The sequence below is a fragment of the Bos mutus genome, chromosome 8 (genome assembly GCF_027580195.1).
Source record: "Bos mutus isolate GX-2022 chromosome 8, NWIPB_WYAK_1.1, whole genome shotgun sequence".
NCBI classification, from domain to species: domain Eukaryota; kingdom Metazoa; phylum Chordata; class Mammalia; order Artiodactyla; family Bovidae; genus Bos; species Bos mutus.
This window is the reverse complement of record NC_091624.1, coordinates 59,280,143-59,298,006: the sequence shown is the minus strand read 5'-3', so window position 1 is coordinate 59,298,006 and position 17,864 is coordinate 59,280,143.

Genomic DNA, 17,864 nt, shown 5'->3' with positions numbered 1-17,864 from the left:
CTAATTCTCCCTTTCCACCCTCATACTGAGTCAGTTGCCCCTTTCATGTTCTCTCACAGCAACCTACTATACTAGAAATTGCCTGATTATTTGTCTGTTCTCCACCAGGCTGTGAGTTCTATGGGAACAAGGACATTGCCTATCTCATTCATTGATGTATCCCTAACACAGTTCATTTCATACATAAATTTCAATAAATATATCTTAATGAATAAATGTACATATGAAAGGTTTCTCTCTTTCTCTCTTTCATCTTGTGTGTGTATGTGATTATCCAACTGTTTTTTTTGTTTTTTGTTTTATTCAGGAGGACCCAATAAAAAGAAATCAGTTGAGTCTACAGATCTGATTAAGAGAGAATGATGGGAATGTTAAGCTCTGATTTACATTCAGGCGATGAGCTGTATGGAAGCTGCAGATTCTATCAGCTTTCTTTGCTGACTTAAGTAATTTAAAACCATCCAGGTAAAGCAAGTGTCTTGTCAGCCTTTAAAGCTGTGAAGTTAATCACAATTCAAGTAACATTTCTGAGAAAAATTCCTGAGAATGCTTTGCCTCTGACTCCATTGGGGAATTTAGTGACAATCACTCATTCCTCTGAATTTTTATTTTAACCACTTTGGGTAGGTATTATATAGCCTTGAGTTTTCTTGACTTTTTCTTCTTATGGACTCAAATGTATAACACCTATCTCCCTGAGTTTTTCTCCACCAACAATGTTTCTGCAAAACAAGTTTATCAAGATTTACCTCCTCCAGGAAGCCTTCTTGAACTAATCACTTATATTAGTTTCCTGAGGCTGATGAAACAAATTACCACAAATTCAGTGGCTTAAAACAACCCTGGTGACTCAGATAGTAAAGAATCTGTCTGCAATGCAGGATACTTGGGTTTGATCTCTGGGTTGGGAAGATCCCCTGGAGAAGGGTATGGCAACCCACTCCAATATTCTTGCCTGGAGAATTCCCATGGACAGAGGAGCCTGGCAGGCTACAGTCCATGGGGTCACAAAGAGTCAGTCATGACTGAGCACAAAGCACAAAGCTACACGAATTTATTATCTTACAGTTCTGTGGGCCATTAGTTTGACACAGGTCTCATCAGGTCAAATTCAAGAATTCAAGGTGTCAACAGAGTTCATTCCTTTCTGGAGTCTCTAGAATATCCTCGATTTTTTCTCCTTCTCCAGTTTCTAGCAGCAGCTCACATTCATTGATTCATGGTTGCCTTCCTCTATGTACAAAGACAATAATGTTGCCTCTCCCTGGTTATCTTTCCATGGCACATATGCCTCTGTCTCTCTCCTTCTCTCTCTCTCTACCACTTTTTAAAGAACCCTTATTACACTGGATCTACCTAGATAATCCAGGATAATTTCCCCATGTTAAGGTCAGTTGATTAGCTACCTTAAACCCCCCTTTGCCATGTAAAAACATATTAACAGGTTCTGAGGATTAGTATGTAGTCATCTTTTGTTGTTGAGTCACTAAGTCATGTCTGACTCTTTTGTGAACCCATGGACTGTAGCCTGCCAGACCCCTCCATCCATAAGATTCTCCAGACAAGAATACTGGACTGGATTCCCATGCCCTCCTCCAGGAGATCTTCCTGATCCAGGGATTGAACCTGTGTCTCCTGCATTGGCAAGCAGATTCTTTGCCACTGAGCCACCAGGGAAGCTCCATGGTCATCTTTGGGAAGCCATTATTCTACATACTATACAACCTATTCCCCAAATTATTTGGGAGTTATTAGTCTTTGGTCCTCAGTTTCTTATCATTCCATAGCATCTAGAAATCTAGTGCCTTTAACTCTATATTAGAAATCATTGACCCTGGCTACACAATGGTACCATCTGAGGGACTTTGAAAAAATATTGATGTTCCAGCCCATCTCTAGAAATTCTAATCTGAGTGGTCTTGAGAGGAATCCAGGCACATCAGGTAATCCTCTGTATATTCAAAGTTGGGGACCAGTGAAAGTGAAAGTTGCTCAGTTGTGGCCAACTCTTTGCAATCCCATGGACTGTACAGAATACTGGAGTAGGTAGCCTTTCCCTTCTCCAGGGGATCTTCCCAACCCAGGGATCAAACCCAGGTCTCCCACACTGTAGGCAGATTCTTTACTAGCTGAGCCACAATGGAAGCCCAAGAGTACTTCAGTGGGGACCACTGCTGTTAGATAAATTTGCATTCCCCCAGTCACCCAAGTACAAAATGAGGTGCTCAGTTTGATTTACAACTTTCTCCTACCCCTCGCAGCCAATTAATTCCCAAATCCAGTGTCTTCAACCTTTGAAAAAGCCTCCTCCAACTTTCTTTCTATTCCAAGTGCCATTATTGTAACTCAAGTATCAGATCTGAGCCTAAAGGCCCTTCTCTCCAGAGGCCTCTCTGCACTTGTCTGTAGAACACTCCCATTTCCTATACTCTTTTCACTCTCAGGTTACTTGATTCCTGCTCAGGTTTCTGAGCACTCTTCATTTGAAATTATTTGAGTAGATTAGTAGAATGGTTGTTATGGACTGCATGCCTTCCACATATTGAAGCTTTAACCCCCAAAGTGAAGGCATTAAGATGTGGGGCCTTGGGGAGTTAACTAGGTTTAGATGAGGTCATGACAGTAGAGCCTTCTTGACAGGATTAGTAGCCTTATAAAAAGAGGAAGAGACCAGAGTGCTCACTCTCTCCCTCTCTCTCTCTCTCTCCACCATGTGAGAATATAGTAAGAAGTGACCACCTGCAAGCCAAGAAGAGGGCTCCCACCAGGAACCAAATGGAACAGCATCTTGATACTGGAGTCCCCAGCCTCCAGTACTATGAAAAATAACCATGTGATGTTTAAATTGCCCAGTTGATGGTATTCTGTATAGAAGCACAAGCAGACTAATACAGCAGTAGTGCTGGGAAAAGGAAGGCTTTAAGGATCATCTAATGCCATACCCTTATTTTACTGAATAGGTAGCCAAGTCCTAGAGTAGTTCAATATCCTCTTGGGCTAAGAGAGCTACATAGAAGCAGAGCCAGGATTAAAGCTCAGTTCTCCATTGTTCATTCCTTCAGCATTTATGGATCATTAACTATGCTCAGGTAGATATTATGCCCAAACTGAAATGTATAAGGCAAGATCCCTGCCCTCAAAGAGCTTACAGTCTAGTCACTGTCATACAAAGAGATGCAGTGATTGAGAAAAGCATAGGGTATTGTACTAGTTGAGATGCTATATGGCCTAGTGACTACAGTCTGGATTCTCATCCTTGCTGTGGTAGACTGAACATGCAAATTCTTTGACATTCCTCCCAATAAGAATTTGGGTCTATGTTCCCTTTCTCTGAGTCTTGGACAGCTCCATGACTTTCTCAGCAATAAAATACAGCAGAAGAATCATCATGACCGTTTCTATGATGTGGCTTTAAGAGACTGACAGCTTCCATTTTCTGTCTTCTGGAGTACACACTCTTGGAACCTAGCCACATAGCAGCCACATGGAGAAGGACTAAGGACCCTGACTAACAGCACAGTCATGTGGTCAGCCATCCTGGAAATAAGATTTTCTAGCCCCAGTCAAACCACCCAGCCAATGCCACGTGCAACAGAGTTAAGCTCTCTCTGTTAAGCCCTGCCCAAATTCTTGACCCACAATAGAACAATTGTTATGATAAGCCATCAAATTCCTGGGCAATGTGTCATACAGCAATAGATAACCAGAACATCTGACCTGTAACATCATACGTAACTTTGGGCAAATTATCTTTTCAAGCTTCAGTGTCTTCATCCATAAAATAGATTTAAAAAGTAGAGTTATTGTGAAAGTTAAACACAATAATACAGGCAAAGTGCCCTATTCCTGGCCTGGGGCGGCCACTGGTTTTTACAAAGGGCCTAACAAAAAAAAGAAAAATTTAATCCACTAGCTTGAAGCAGAGACAAGACCTCTATGAAGAGAACTCAAAAGAGGGGTCAACCGCGGATGGATCAGCAGTCACTAAAAATGTGAAATTATTATATTATATAAGCATAATGTATTTATTATGTATATTTATTATATATCTTATAATATAATTTGTATTACAATTTGTGTATATTCTACATCAAGCACCACCTTCTAAAGGTTACACTCTTTTGGAAACCTGGTCTTCATGCAGTGAGCTGTCTGTTTCAGAGACAGACACTGCAGATGCTCCGGATACAGGGATGCTTCTCTGCAGTAACGCATTCACCTGCACTGCTCACTGATGCAATGGGAGGTCCTTACAGCAGAGTGTGTATGTTTTAATATTCCCAAATTACCACTCCCCACCCCCCAGAGCTCTGGGTCTTCCCTTGACAGCCTCTCACCACAGTTTTGCATCCACCTCAAGGGGCTCTGATTGCATTCAGTGCCACGGTGAGGGCATCTGAAGTCCTCCATGTCAGAGCCAGTTCTATGTGCTGGATGTGTGCTTTTGGTCAAAGTCATTGACCCCTCTGATCATCTGTGAAATGGGGAAAATAATGCCTGCCCTTAGTACTTTACAGGACTGTTGTACAATGTCAAATGCTAACATCCCTGGTTATATTGGAAAATGCTAACAATGGAAGGGAGAATAACAAGGCAATCTTTTTGTTTGGTTAAAAAAAGATGGTACTGATGAACCTATTAGCAGGGCAGCAATGGAGTGGAAAGTGAAGTGAGAGTGTTAGTCACTCAGTCGAGTCCAACTCTTCTGTGATCCATGGACTATATAGCCCACCAGGTTTCTCTGTCCATGGTTTTCCCAGGCAAGAATACTGGAGTGGGTAGCCATTTCCTTCTCCAGGAGATCTTCCCAACCCAGGAATCAAACCCAGGTCTCCTGCATTGCAGGCATCTGAGCCACCAGGGAAGCCCAACATGGAAACATATACACTACCATATGTAAAATAGATAGCCAGTGGGAATTTGCTATATGACTCAGGGAGCTCAAACCAGTTCTCTGTGACAGCCTAGAGGGGTGGGAGGTGAGAAGGAGGGGACAATAGGTATGTATACCTATGGCTGATTCATGTGGATGTATAGCAGAAACCAACACAATATTGAAAAACAATTATCATTCAATTAAAAATAAGTAAATTAAAAACAAAACAAAACAAAAAAACTACATAGCAAACGCCATCCTTTAAAGATGGGATGTGGTTGGAATGGCAGCTGCTGACTCACTATTTGGGCACATTTCCAGGACAGCTTCCCTACTGACCAACCACACTTCCGATAAGTGTGGTCTCAGAGCGGATGTGTTATGCTTGCTGTTTTTAAATTATTCCATGTTACAAAAGATGCTCAAGAAAGTGTGCCTCCCATTTTTACAAGACTTAAAAGCTTTTTGAGCCTGTTTCAAGGACGAGAGGCTGAACAAGAACCAATGTGCATTAACTGGTTAATTAATGTGTTAATTATTACCTCTCCTTTAGCTTTTAAACTACTGTAAAATGCCTGCTTTGCACTCTCTAGGCTGTCAAATATTACCCATTTGGGCAACTAATATCAAAGGAATTGACTTTTTTCTTTCTATTTTAGCAAAGATACCCAAAAATTTAAAGGTAGGCTTTGCAAGACTTTTTAAAAAGAAATCCATCTATTCATAATCCTCTCTAAGCTTCTGTGAAGGAAGAAGAGCAGTTACTGGAAATGTCAGCAGCTGGAGTGGTGAGTGGCAGGATCCAGGTCTCCTGGGAGAACGTCCTGAGAGTCAAATGTCCGGACTTCGAATAGGGCACATACAGCTTGCGTCATTTCTGGGAACCGCAGACATCTTGTAGAACAATGAATTTAATTTAAAAGGACAGCAGAGGAGAGGGAAAGTACTCTGGCTCTGTGAGTCATCAGGATAATGAGGCAGTGGCCGAGCTTTTGGATCTGTAGGCTGCTGCAAGACGTGGGGTGATGGTCCTCCTGTCACCACTTCTTCCCAACCTACACTATTCAGGGCAGGTGGTTCAAGTTTTACTCACTCTCCTCCTGCACATAGATATCTTAGTTTCCTTCGAAACAATCCTTTATGTTTCAGAAGTTACAATATAAATTTTAACTTATGCATGATGGATCATGCCTTTCCACTGGGAAAGCATTTGGCAAGGGGGATGAATAATAATCGTTTCCAAGTCTTGAGCGTCTACCTACATGGTCTCTCATCCTTGCAACATCCTACAAGGTCCAGATAAACAGAGACTACAACTGACTCTATTTTAGAGATAGCAAAACTGAGGCCCACATTGTTTATCAACATGTCCAACAAAATCCCGACACTGAATTAAAATCTCCAAACCTTACTGTACACCATAGAGAATAAAAAAACAGACTTTAAAAATTCCAAGCCCTTTTTATTAAAAGGCCAATGTTTACAAGCATGAAATATCACTTTAATCTTATACTAATATTACTAGCATTTTACTTTTCATTAAACAAATGTATCCCAATGTTCATTGCAGCACTGTTTACAATAGCCAAGACAACCTAAATGTCTATCGACAGATGAATGGATATAGATGTAATATTCCACTGATGTATACACATATCGTGGAATATTACTCAACCATTAAGAAAAAGGAAATAATGACATTTGCAGCAACGTGGATGGACGTGGAGATTATCATACTAAGTGAAATAAGTCAGAGAAAGATGAATATCATATGATATTGCTTATATGTACAATCTTAAAAAATGATACAAATGAACTTACTTATAAAATATTAACAAATGCACAGGCTTACAGAGTGAACTTATGGTTATGAGGGGAGGGACGTGGGCAGGTGGGGAGACTAAGGGGAGGGATAAAGTATAAAGTAGGAACTATTATTATACTCATTCTAAAGATGTGCCAACTGTGGTACAAAAATGTAATTTGGTTAAAGTCATCCAATTCGGACATGGCCAAACCAGGACTCCAATTCAAATGACAACGTCCAGAAATGTACACCTGAAAATACTAACATGGAGCCTGGACAAGAAATAAGTACTCATCTGCTATTATTTCAATTGCTCTTCCACTACACTTAAGAATGAGATTAGTCACACTCTATGCAGCTACTAAGTCGCTTCAGTCGTGTCCGATTCTGTGCGACCCCACAGACGGCAGCCCACCAGGCTCCCCGTCCCTGGGATTCTCCAGGCAAGAACACTGGAGTGGGTTGCCATTTCCTTCTCCAATGCATGAAAGTGAAAAGTAAAAGGGAAGTCTCTCAGTCATGTCCAACTCTTAGCGACCCCATGGACTGCAGCCCACCAGGCTCCTCCGTCCATGGGATTTTCCAGGCAAGAGTACTGGAGTGGGGTGCCATCGCCTTCTCAAAGTCACACTCTCACCCACCCAATACACTTGACCACACAGCTCTCACACCTGCTCTTCGCAGATACACTAGCAAATTCACCAGAAGGAAAGAGGTAAATGTTGCAAAAGCCTGGGAATCATAAATTATTAAAAATTCCTACCACGGATTATGACTCAGCTAAACAGTCATTTTTTTTCACCCAGCCTCCCTCAATTAAATGGAAAACACAATGTACTGATGGTCAAAGGCTTGAGGTTTAGTCCTTTGGATAGTGATTTTAGCATCTCCAGGTCTTTGTTTCTTAGGAAAATTGAAAGATTTGAGTGGATGTCTCCAACTTTAAAATTCTAGTTATAAAACTAAATCAAAGAATCATTATAGATCCATTAGGAACATGAAAAAACATGAGGAAAACCTAAGTGTTACTCTCAATAAAAAGTCTTTGAATATTTTTGTAGCTTCATTTATTTGTATAAAACTCGGATGAATTATGTTAATATTGCATTAAAAGGTTTACCTGCAAAAAAAAAATTAATAATAATAATGTGCTTTAAAGAGTATCAATTTATAGCTCAGTAATGAAGAAATGTAAACCAAAAGGTTTGGAAAAAGAAAAATTAAGTATCAGGATTGATTAAAGTTATCTGGTTTCTTAGACTTCAAAGGCAGATATCAGCAGAATTATCTATTCATGACACAAAGCCTGAAAAAGACTCAAATTTCAGGTTAAAGGATGCTGCTAAATATTTGTTTAATAAAGACTATTGATTGTTCTCATACAGTGGTGATATGTCACTCAGAAAAAAGAAATTCAGTGTTCAATGTGTTTCTAGCAATAATGTATAGAAAGTAGAAAAATAAAAATTGGTATTTTAAGAAGTCCTACAAACTGTCAGTTTAAATGAGGGCAAAAAGTTATTCACTCTGCAATTCCCTACTCTAAATTTCTGCATCACAAGACTACTGGAGTTCCAAAAGGAAAGGAAGAATAAAATTCAATCCCATTAACATGGAGCCCTAGTGCCCAGCTGCAGCATCAACTTCTTGGCTGTATTTTCTTCAGCCTGAGCGCTGCAGCAAAGGACTTGCTTCCCAACAGACGCTCTCAAGGTCTCCTTCACCCATTCCCTAGGTTATACCACGGGCAATTAAGTACCCTTGGGAATTGCTGCCATCTAAGTGCTCTGTCTCCTCTCAAGGATTCAGGGGAATATTCCACTACACTTAGCTCAGAAATTGCAGTCAGGAACAGACACTACCTTTTCTGGATTCTAGATTCCTTCTCCCATGCCCCCACCCACCAAGACTTTATTTTCTGTGAATGAAAGGGAAAAAAAGCTCTAAAAATTTTTTTAGAATGTGGAGTCAGCAGCTGGGGCAAGCCTGCTCTATTAATTAGTCTGAAATAGAATAAGAACTTAATTTGGTCATTTGCTTATTTAAACAATAAAATGATATAGGTCCATTTTCCTTCAATAGTGTAGTTAGTTGAAAAAATTTGTGTACAAACCACAAGAGGGAAGTCTTTGTTTTCCGGGAAATGTCAGGGAAATCACCAAAACCAGTCCCAATTGGTAGCTTTGGGGGATGGCAAATGTTTTATGCTAGATGCTATGTCATCCTCCAAACACCAACTTGAAGGTAATTAGTCTCCACGTCACCTGCCTCCTGTGGGGCTATAAGGTGCCAGAGGGCTAGGCTTTGGTCTTATTACTCTCTGTATCTGCCACTGCATCCAACATAGTGCCCATTTATATAGGTCTTTAAATAATTATAATAATAATTATTGATCAGTTTGAAGAGAGAATCATTAACCAGGTAGAAATAGGGAAAAATGGAAGTACTTTTGAAATATTTTATTAGGTTCTGGAAAGGCATTGAAACAGTAGTTTTCAATTGTACTCTAAGACAATATCTTCCAGAACTCTGACTCAGATTAGCATAGATCTGAAAATATGATGGATGGAGAAACACAGAATCACTAAAAACAGAATTACTACTGGGCCACTGAAGTAAAGAAAGCAGAAGACACAAAGATACTTCTAAATAATCTCAAATATACATCTGTTAATTGCCCTTTCAATTCCTCAAATATTTGCATATGCAAATATGCCCATTCAACACTGAATAATTAAAATTGAGGCAGATAGTTGAACTCTACACAGAGCAGAAGCAGCCTGGAGAAAGAAAACTGACTGGAGGAGGAGGAGGATGCAGAAAACCTGGATTTCTTCCCTTTGTGATAAGGAAGCCTAGTGAAGACCCAGAGCCCCGCAGCTCTGGAAAGGGACACTCCCAAATAAGGACAAGACTCTAACAAGGAGGGAAAAGAACCAAGGATTTGTTTGGTTTTCACACATAAGTCCATGGTAAATCTCTGTATAGAGGGACAGTGTTTATCAAGCTCCTATTATGTTCCAGGCACTATCTTAGGCACTGGAGATACATGTACGCATGTTATCTCTTAGAGACTTCAGTTGTAGGAAGACAGACAATAAGTGATTATATAATCAATTCAAAATATCAGAGGGTAGTGGATAGCAGGAAGGAAAAGTAGAATGATATGATTGGGGGAGGGCCAGGTCAACTCAAGATGAAGTGGCCAAGGAGTTTCTACAGAGATCTGAATGATAAGAAGCTGCCATGTAAAGATGGAGGGAAGGCACTCTAGGCAGAGGGAACCTGAGGGAAAATGTGTTAGCAGATGTCAGGCCAGCATGGCTCCAACATCAGCATCAATAGAGAAGCAAGAGATGACTTACAGAGGCAAAACCATTTCATTAGGGCACTGGAGGTCATTGTAGGAGGTTAGAGTTTGATTCCAGATAAAATAACAGGTGGATAACCATCAGAGGAATGACATGGCCTCATGGCCACTCCAACTGTTATGTGGATAGCAATCCTGCTATATAGGGAGGAAGAGTTACAGACGTCTTAGTGATTGAGCCTGTCATCTACACAGAAGATGGTGATGGCTTATATCAAGAGATGTAGCAGTGGGGAAGGAGAAAAGGAGATCAAAACAACAATAACAATAGCAGTAATAATATATTTTGAAGGTGAAGCCAAGATGAAAGTAGAATAAATCCAAAACCTATTAATTGACTAAATACTTCTAATGCTTTACTATGACATTAGTACTGCTCTAATACATTGTACTAATAGAGCATTTTCCAATCTTGTGAAATGTACCAACAGTGAGAGTAATTACAACTAATTTCACAAAAAAGAATCTACAGAAAGAGAAGAAAAAGACCAAATAAAAATGATTTAATGTAGCAGACATTGGAAATATCTTGATGGGCTAGTATTTGAACATTCTTCCTTTATTTTGGGAACTTGTCCAAAAACAAATTATTGGTCGGAAGCAGACCCCTGGCCTGTAGTTGCCATTGCAAAACAATCCTAGTGGTGGCATGGATTTATCAGTTAATTAATATAACATGCACAGAGCTTTCATTCATTGGATCTGATTCCACACTGACCAGGCAGCCTTTGACTATGATTTGTCTCTTCACAAAGGTCTGTCTATAGAGTAAAGAGAAAGATGGCATATTCTTGATTGCCGAAGACCAGCTAACATTGTGATTTATTGTTTAGTCACTAAGTCGTATCCAACTCTTTGTGACCCCATGGACTACAGCACCCAGCTTCCCTGTCCTTCAATATCTCATGGAGTTTGCTCAAACTCATGTCCATTGAGTTGATGATACCATCCATCCATCTTGTCCTCTGTTACCCCCTTCTCCTCCTGCCCTTAATCTTTCCCAGCATCAGGGTCTTTTCCAATGAGTCGACTCTTCGCATCAGGTGGCCAAAGTATTGGAACTTCGGCTTTAGCATCAGTCCTTACAAAAAACATTCAGGGTTGATTTCTTTTAGGATTGACTGGCTTAATTTCCTTGTTGTCCAAGGCATTGTCAAGAGTCTTCTTCAGCACCACAATTCAAAAGCATCAATTCTTCAGTGCTCAGCCTTCCTTATGGTCCAACTCTCAGATCCATACATGACTACTGGAAAAGACATAGCTTTGACTAAGCTGACCTTTATCAGCAAAGTGGTTTCTGCTTTTTAAGATGCTGTCTAGGTTTGTCATAGCTTTTCTTCCAAGGAGGAAACATCATTTAATTTCATGGCTTCAGTAACTGTCCACAGTGATTTGGGAAGCCAAGAAAATAAAATCTGCCACTGTTTCCATTTTTTTCCCCATCTATTTGCCATAAAGTGATGGGACCGGATGCCATGATCTTCATTTTTTGAATGTTGAGTTTTAAGCCAGCTTTTTCACTCTCTTCTTTCATCCTCATCAAGACACTCTTTAGTTCCTCTTCACTTTTGGCCATTAGAGTGGTATCGTTTGCATATCTGAGGTTGTTGATATTTTTCCCAGCAATCTTGATTCCAACTTGTGATTCATCCAGACCAGCATTTCACATCATGTGCTCGCATATCAGTTCAGTCACTCAGTTGTGCCTGACTCTTTGCGATCCCATGAACCACAGCACGCCAGGCCTCCCTGTCCATCACCAACTCCCAGAGTCCACCCAAACCCATGTCCATTGAGTCAGTGATGCCATCCAACCATCTTATCCTCTGTCATCCCCTTCACCTCCTGCCCTCAATCTTCCCCAGCATCAGGGTCTTTTCAAATGAGTCAGCTCTTCAAATCAGGTGGCCAAAGTATTGGAGTTTCAGCTTCAACGTCAGTCCTTCCAATGAACACCCAGGACTGATCTCCTTTTGGATGGACTGGTTGGATCTCCTTTCAATTAATTAAATATACAGCCTTGACACACTCCTTTCCTAATTTTGAACCAGTCCATTGTTCCATGTCTAGTTCTAACTGTTGCTTCTTGACCTGCATACAGATTTCTCAAGAGACAGGTAAGGTGGTCTGGTACTCCCATCTCTTTAAGAATTTTCCCAGTTTGTTGTTTCCCAGTTTGATCCACACAGTCAAAGGCTTTAGCGTAGTCAAGGAAGCAGAAGTAGATGTTTTTGTGGAATTCCCTTGCTTTTTCTATGATCCAATGGATGTTGGCAATTTAAGCTCTGGTTCCTCTGCCTGTTCTAAATCCAGCTTATACATCTTGAAGTTCTTGGTTCATGTACTGTTAAAGCCTAGCTTGAAGGGTTTTGAGCATTACTTTGCTAGCATGTGAAATGAGCACAATTGTACAGAAGTTTGAACATTCTTTGGCATTGCCTTTCTTTGGGATTAGAATGAACACTGAACTTTTCCAGCCCTGTGGCCATTGCTGAGTTTTCTAACTTTGCTGGCATGTTGAGTGCAGCACTTTAACAGCATCATCTTTTAGGATTTGAAATAGTATTGTGATAGGAAATCTAAAAATAATTTTATTTCACTTCATCTTCAAATCACCTTTACCGAGTTGGTAAATCTTTACTTTAAAAATTAAGAAGAAGAAAAAAAGGAGGATCAGAATCAGGTTGAGTTGTCCAAGGTCACATAGCTAAAAAGTAGCAAAATCAGACTACTGGGTTCAAATCCCACTTAATCCAAAATTTTCTGCGTAGGTTTGCTTTGTGTTTTTTGGATCTAACTGGGGAGAAAAATGTGGTCAAGAGAACTGAAAAAAAGCTAAAACCACCTCATAGATATTCCTTTAGAAGGACAGGAAGTTGAGATCAGGAAAGCCAGATGAAGGGAATAGAGAGAAGCCAGAGTAGACAATTTGGGGAGAATCTGCAAAATTTAAGTGAATGAAAAATGGGAATTTTAAATGCCATCTGTGATGTGTGAAATACTGGAAAAAGGGTGTGAGAGAAGAAATTTTAAGAAAGTATACTATATGCATAGACAGACTTCTACTGTGGAACATCTTCAGTAAAGATTTCAGCTGTTTTCTGTGTTTGGGGGGATACCTGACTGGTGTTCCCTTTCTGAGACACCATTAAATAAACATGAGGCAATTAAGTTTTTTGTAGGTTTCATAACTCTCTTATGGAATTTTGTTTCACACAGAAAAGAGTAATCAAACAGTAATCAAACAGTTCTCAAACACAGACCTGTCTGACCCCCCAAGTCCATGTCTCTTCCAACTATACAATAATGACTTCTAAATAAGCAAATAAAATATCCCTATGGTTTTCTCTGGCTCACACAGTTTTGAAAGTTTCCATTATTACATCTCCACCAGCTTACTCATGTGGTTTTAGCTAGAGTCACATGAAATACCTGTATAATTTTCACAAATTTTATTCTGTAAGCTTGGCAAAGGAAAAAATAAAACAATTGAAATAATGCTAGAGGAAGAAAGCTCGTCTCCCTATTGTGATTGCTTGTTATGTCTGAACCAGTTATTCAGACAGAGAGAGAACCATGTGAGTATACTTCCTAGATGTCTTAAGGAATTTTTTAGGGTAATTTTAACTGTATTTGACTGTAATGTTAGTGACTGATTTGACATTTGCAACTCCACAGAACCCTGAACCCAGCCAACAGATAGAGACAGAAGATGCCAACAGGGCACTTAGGAAGGAGGTAGGCCACCATGTCCTGGAACACAGTAAGTGCCCATTAAAGGTTTGTGAAATGGATGAATGATAAACAAATTTATAAAAGAGCCAAAAAACAACACACACATAATGGTTCAGTCCTAGTCACACCTCCAGGTTCGCAGTTGGTACCAGCAGCGTGAGAGCCAATGATTTTTCAGCCGAGGAACTCAGTTGGCAGGGAGAGACCAAAGACAAGGTTTTCTTCATACTTTATTAGCTCCCTTTTCAGAATGTGCATCCGGTAAAATGGAAACTACTTCTCCTTTTCCCATCCCCAACCTTATCCCCAATTTCAACTTAATATCTTAATACCACCATTTAAATCTTTTAACCATCTTTTCCGGTCAAAATTTATTATCCTAGGTTCTTTTTTTGTCATGGTTTCCTCTGGTAAAGTGAGATAAATGGTGCCCCCTCTCCCTCCAAAAGGTATGTTCATGTCCGAATTCCTGGAACCTATGAAGGAGACTTTATTTGAGAACAGGGTTTCTGCAGATGTAATTACGTTAAGGATTTTGAGATGAGATCATTTTTCCAAGCAAGAGTACTGGAGCGGGTTGCCATTTCCTTCTCCATGGGATCTTCCCAACCCAAGGATCGAACCTGGGTCTCCCACATTGCAGGCAGACGCTTTCCCGTCTGAGCCACCAGGGAAGCTCCTGGATTTAAGGGCGGGCCCTAAATCTAATACCAGGTGTTCTTGTAAGAGAAAGGCAGGGGTGATTTGAGACACAGCGACAGAAAGAAGGCAATGTGAAGACAGAGACAGAAGTGATGCATCTCCACATCAAGAAACACCAAGAATTTCTGGCACCCACCAGAAGCTAGAAGAAAGGCATGGACGGATTCTCCCTTAGAACCTTCAGAAGAAGCAATCCTGCCTACATCTTGGTTTTGAACTTCTGGCCTCCAGAAGCATGACAGGATACATTTCTGTAGTTTTAAGCCACCAAGTTTATGGCAGGTTTTTACACTAACCCTAGAAAACTGACACCCTTGGCAACTGCGTTGTCCATCTTAGGCAAGTGTCAGTGATCAATGTATATTACAACATTCTTACCAAGTGAATGGTAGAGACAGAAACCCAGAAATACCATCTCAAATGACAAACATTTCAAAAGTGTTGGTGGAAGAAATTTTTGGCAGTGTATGATAATTTCAGTTGCACCACCCAACTTGGATTGGAGGGGCTACTGCCTCTGATAAGAGAAAAGAGAGAACTGCAGAGACAATACCATTTGAAATGCTCCATAGGTGATCACTATGGAGGGCAGCTCAGATCCAGAACCTGATCTTACTTCATATTCATATTACTTAGTAAAAGATACATATCTTATAGATGGCTTTAAGATAATTGGAATTTCCCCAATGACTTTGAAGCAATATTGATGTCTGTGTGTAAGTGAGTTATAGGCCTTACAATCACAAGGCACAAGCATTCCCCAATGGCATAAGTTTACAAACAGCCTCTTGCATCACTGCTGCGCTCTTCCAGTGAGAACCAAATTATAGCATATATAAAATACAATCTTAGCATCATAGAGCACTCTGTGGAAGCTAGATCAAATGCCTTTAAAAGGGAGTTTAGTTTCTATTGGTGAGGCTACTTTGATTCCCCGACATTTGTTATGCAGATTAATTGGTTTCATAGACTCATTAAACTTCAGATCTCAAATTGAATCCAATCCTCCCACACTCCCATTCTGATGAGAAAACTGAGGCTTGTCTAAGACCATATGGTCAGCTAGAGGTTAAGTCATTACCCCATGCATGTATTGGGTGGAAAACTACTCTGCTTACACATGGGAATTTCTTGAGTAGCTCCTTGTAGGTGCTTGTCAGACACACATGGGCTTCCCTGGTAGCTCAGGTGGTAAAGAATCCACCTGTAAGGCAGGAGACCTGAATTTGACCCCTGGGTTGGGAAGATCCCCTGGAGGAGGGCATGGCAACCCACTCCAGTATTTTTGCCTGGAGAATTCCCGTAGACAGAAGAGCCTGGCAGGCTACAGTCCATAGGGTCACAAAGCGTCAGACACCACTGAGCGACTAAGCACAGCAGCACAGGAAACATGTACGAGTGGTGAGGAAAAATGAAGCACCAATCTAGTTGGCTAGATCAGTAAATGAAATCTGTGGAGCAGAAACATGATAGAGAAAGTCATTAGACTCTGCATGGCCCAATGGCAGAGTGGGGCCTAGAATCCTGGAGACCTTAACTCTCAAATTAGTACTATTTTCATTATGCTAGGCTGCCTCCCCTTCATTTATAATTTCTCATAGAATTCTAGTAGCTTCTTAGGACTAGATTACCCAGTGACTCAAACTTTTATTCCACTGCAACATAGGTTATATAACCTCATTAGTAGAGTGGCTTGCCATCTACTCAGGTGGGGCAGGGGTCAAGGTCTGGATGAACCTCACCTGTGGGCTTAAGTAGAGGGTAGGGGAGGGCCATGGAAAGTTAGATAATGCCCTCCTGGAATTCCAATCACTTTCTCCTCTTTTTCTCTCTATGAGTCACCAAGCTTGATGTTCCTTACAAATCGACAATGTGTGCCAAAGCAATTATTTAAAAGGGTTTTAGAAATAACAACTTTCTAAAGTACAGACACTTTTTGGAATTATCACACAATTATGCCAAGTCTCTGCAAAACTTGGTTGCCCTTAATGGACCATACCGATCTGGTTGAATACAAAATTTATCCAAGTATACCCCAAATTGTTTTTGCTCTCTAAACAACTTATAAAAAGAAAAGCCAGAGATAACAACAGATATCCTGAATTATCAATATTAGAATATACATACTACAGTTAGAATAATTACTGTTTAAGCACTAGTATGGATTTTGAGGTGAAAATAATGAATCCTTATAAACTGTGAGGACTGGAGATTTGTATACCTACTTTCCAGTAGTGTGTTAGTAAATGTTTAAAAGTTGATTCTCCAAAAGAAAAAAAAAATGGCTCTGATGTGCAGTACTTGCTATTTTCCATGGTGTAAATGCTCCCACTGTGGCTAATTTCAAGATACCACCATGACATCAACGAACAGGAAGTTGGAAAGAAATGCAGACAATTGACACTCAGGAGTTGCTACATGCTGGCTCCAGCCACCAGACTTTTCTAAAAATGTACATGAAAGATGTTTACAATGTGCTTTCTATCTGACTCAGAAAGTCTACTCTTAGGAATGTATTCTCAGAAAGAGTAAAAGAAATCTGAAGAGAGGTATATGCAGGAATATTTGCCACAAACTTGTTTATAACATCAAAAATTTGAAGAAACTCATTGCTCATAAAGTAAAATAATTTCATTAAAAAAACATTTGCAGGTATATATGAGAGACAGGTTCAAGCCCTGGGTCTGGAAGATCCCCTGGAGAAGGGCATGGCAACCCACTCCAGTATTCTTGCTTGGAAAATCCCACTGGGAGCAGGCTACTCTCCATAGGGTTGCACAGAGTTGCACACAGCTGAAGCGACTTAGCATGTACACACATGCATATATACATACATAGAGCTCTGGAAGACATGAACATTACACTGTAATAAGGAAAAAATCATGTTAGGAATATAGTAAAAACATGATCCTCCACATGCCAATGCAGAAGACATGGGTTTGATCCTTGGTCTGGGAAGATTCCCACATGCCACAGAACAACTAAGCTTGCGCACAACTGTTGAGCCTGTGCTCTAGAGCCCATGCTCCACAAGAGGAGAAGCCCGTGTACTGCAATTAGAGAGTAGCCACCACGCTCCTCAACTAGAGGAAAGCCAGAGTAGCAACAGAGATACAGCACAGCCAAAAATAATTTAATTTTTAAAATGTTATGATTCTATTTTTTGTTTGTTTTTTTCATACATGAGTGTTTGGCAAAAATTGTCATCTACCAGTATCTATTTTCTCTCCTTCTTAGTTAATACTATCTCTGATGGCTAATTGGGCTAAGGGCCACATAAAGAAAATATTTCCCCACCTCCCTTGTAGCTAACATGATTAAATTGTGACCAGTAGGTTGTATGTGTGTGTGTGTTCTAGGTCGCTTCAGTCATG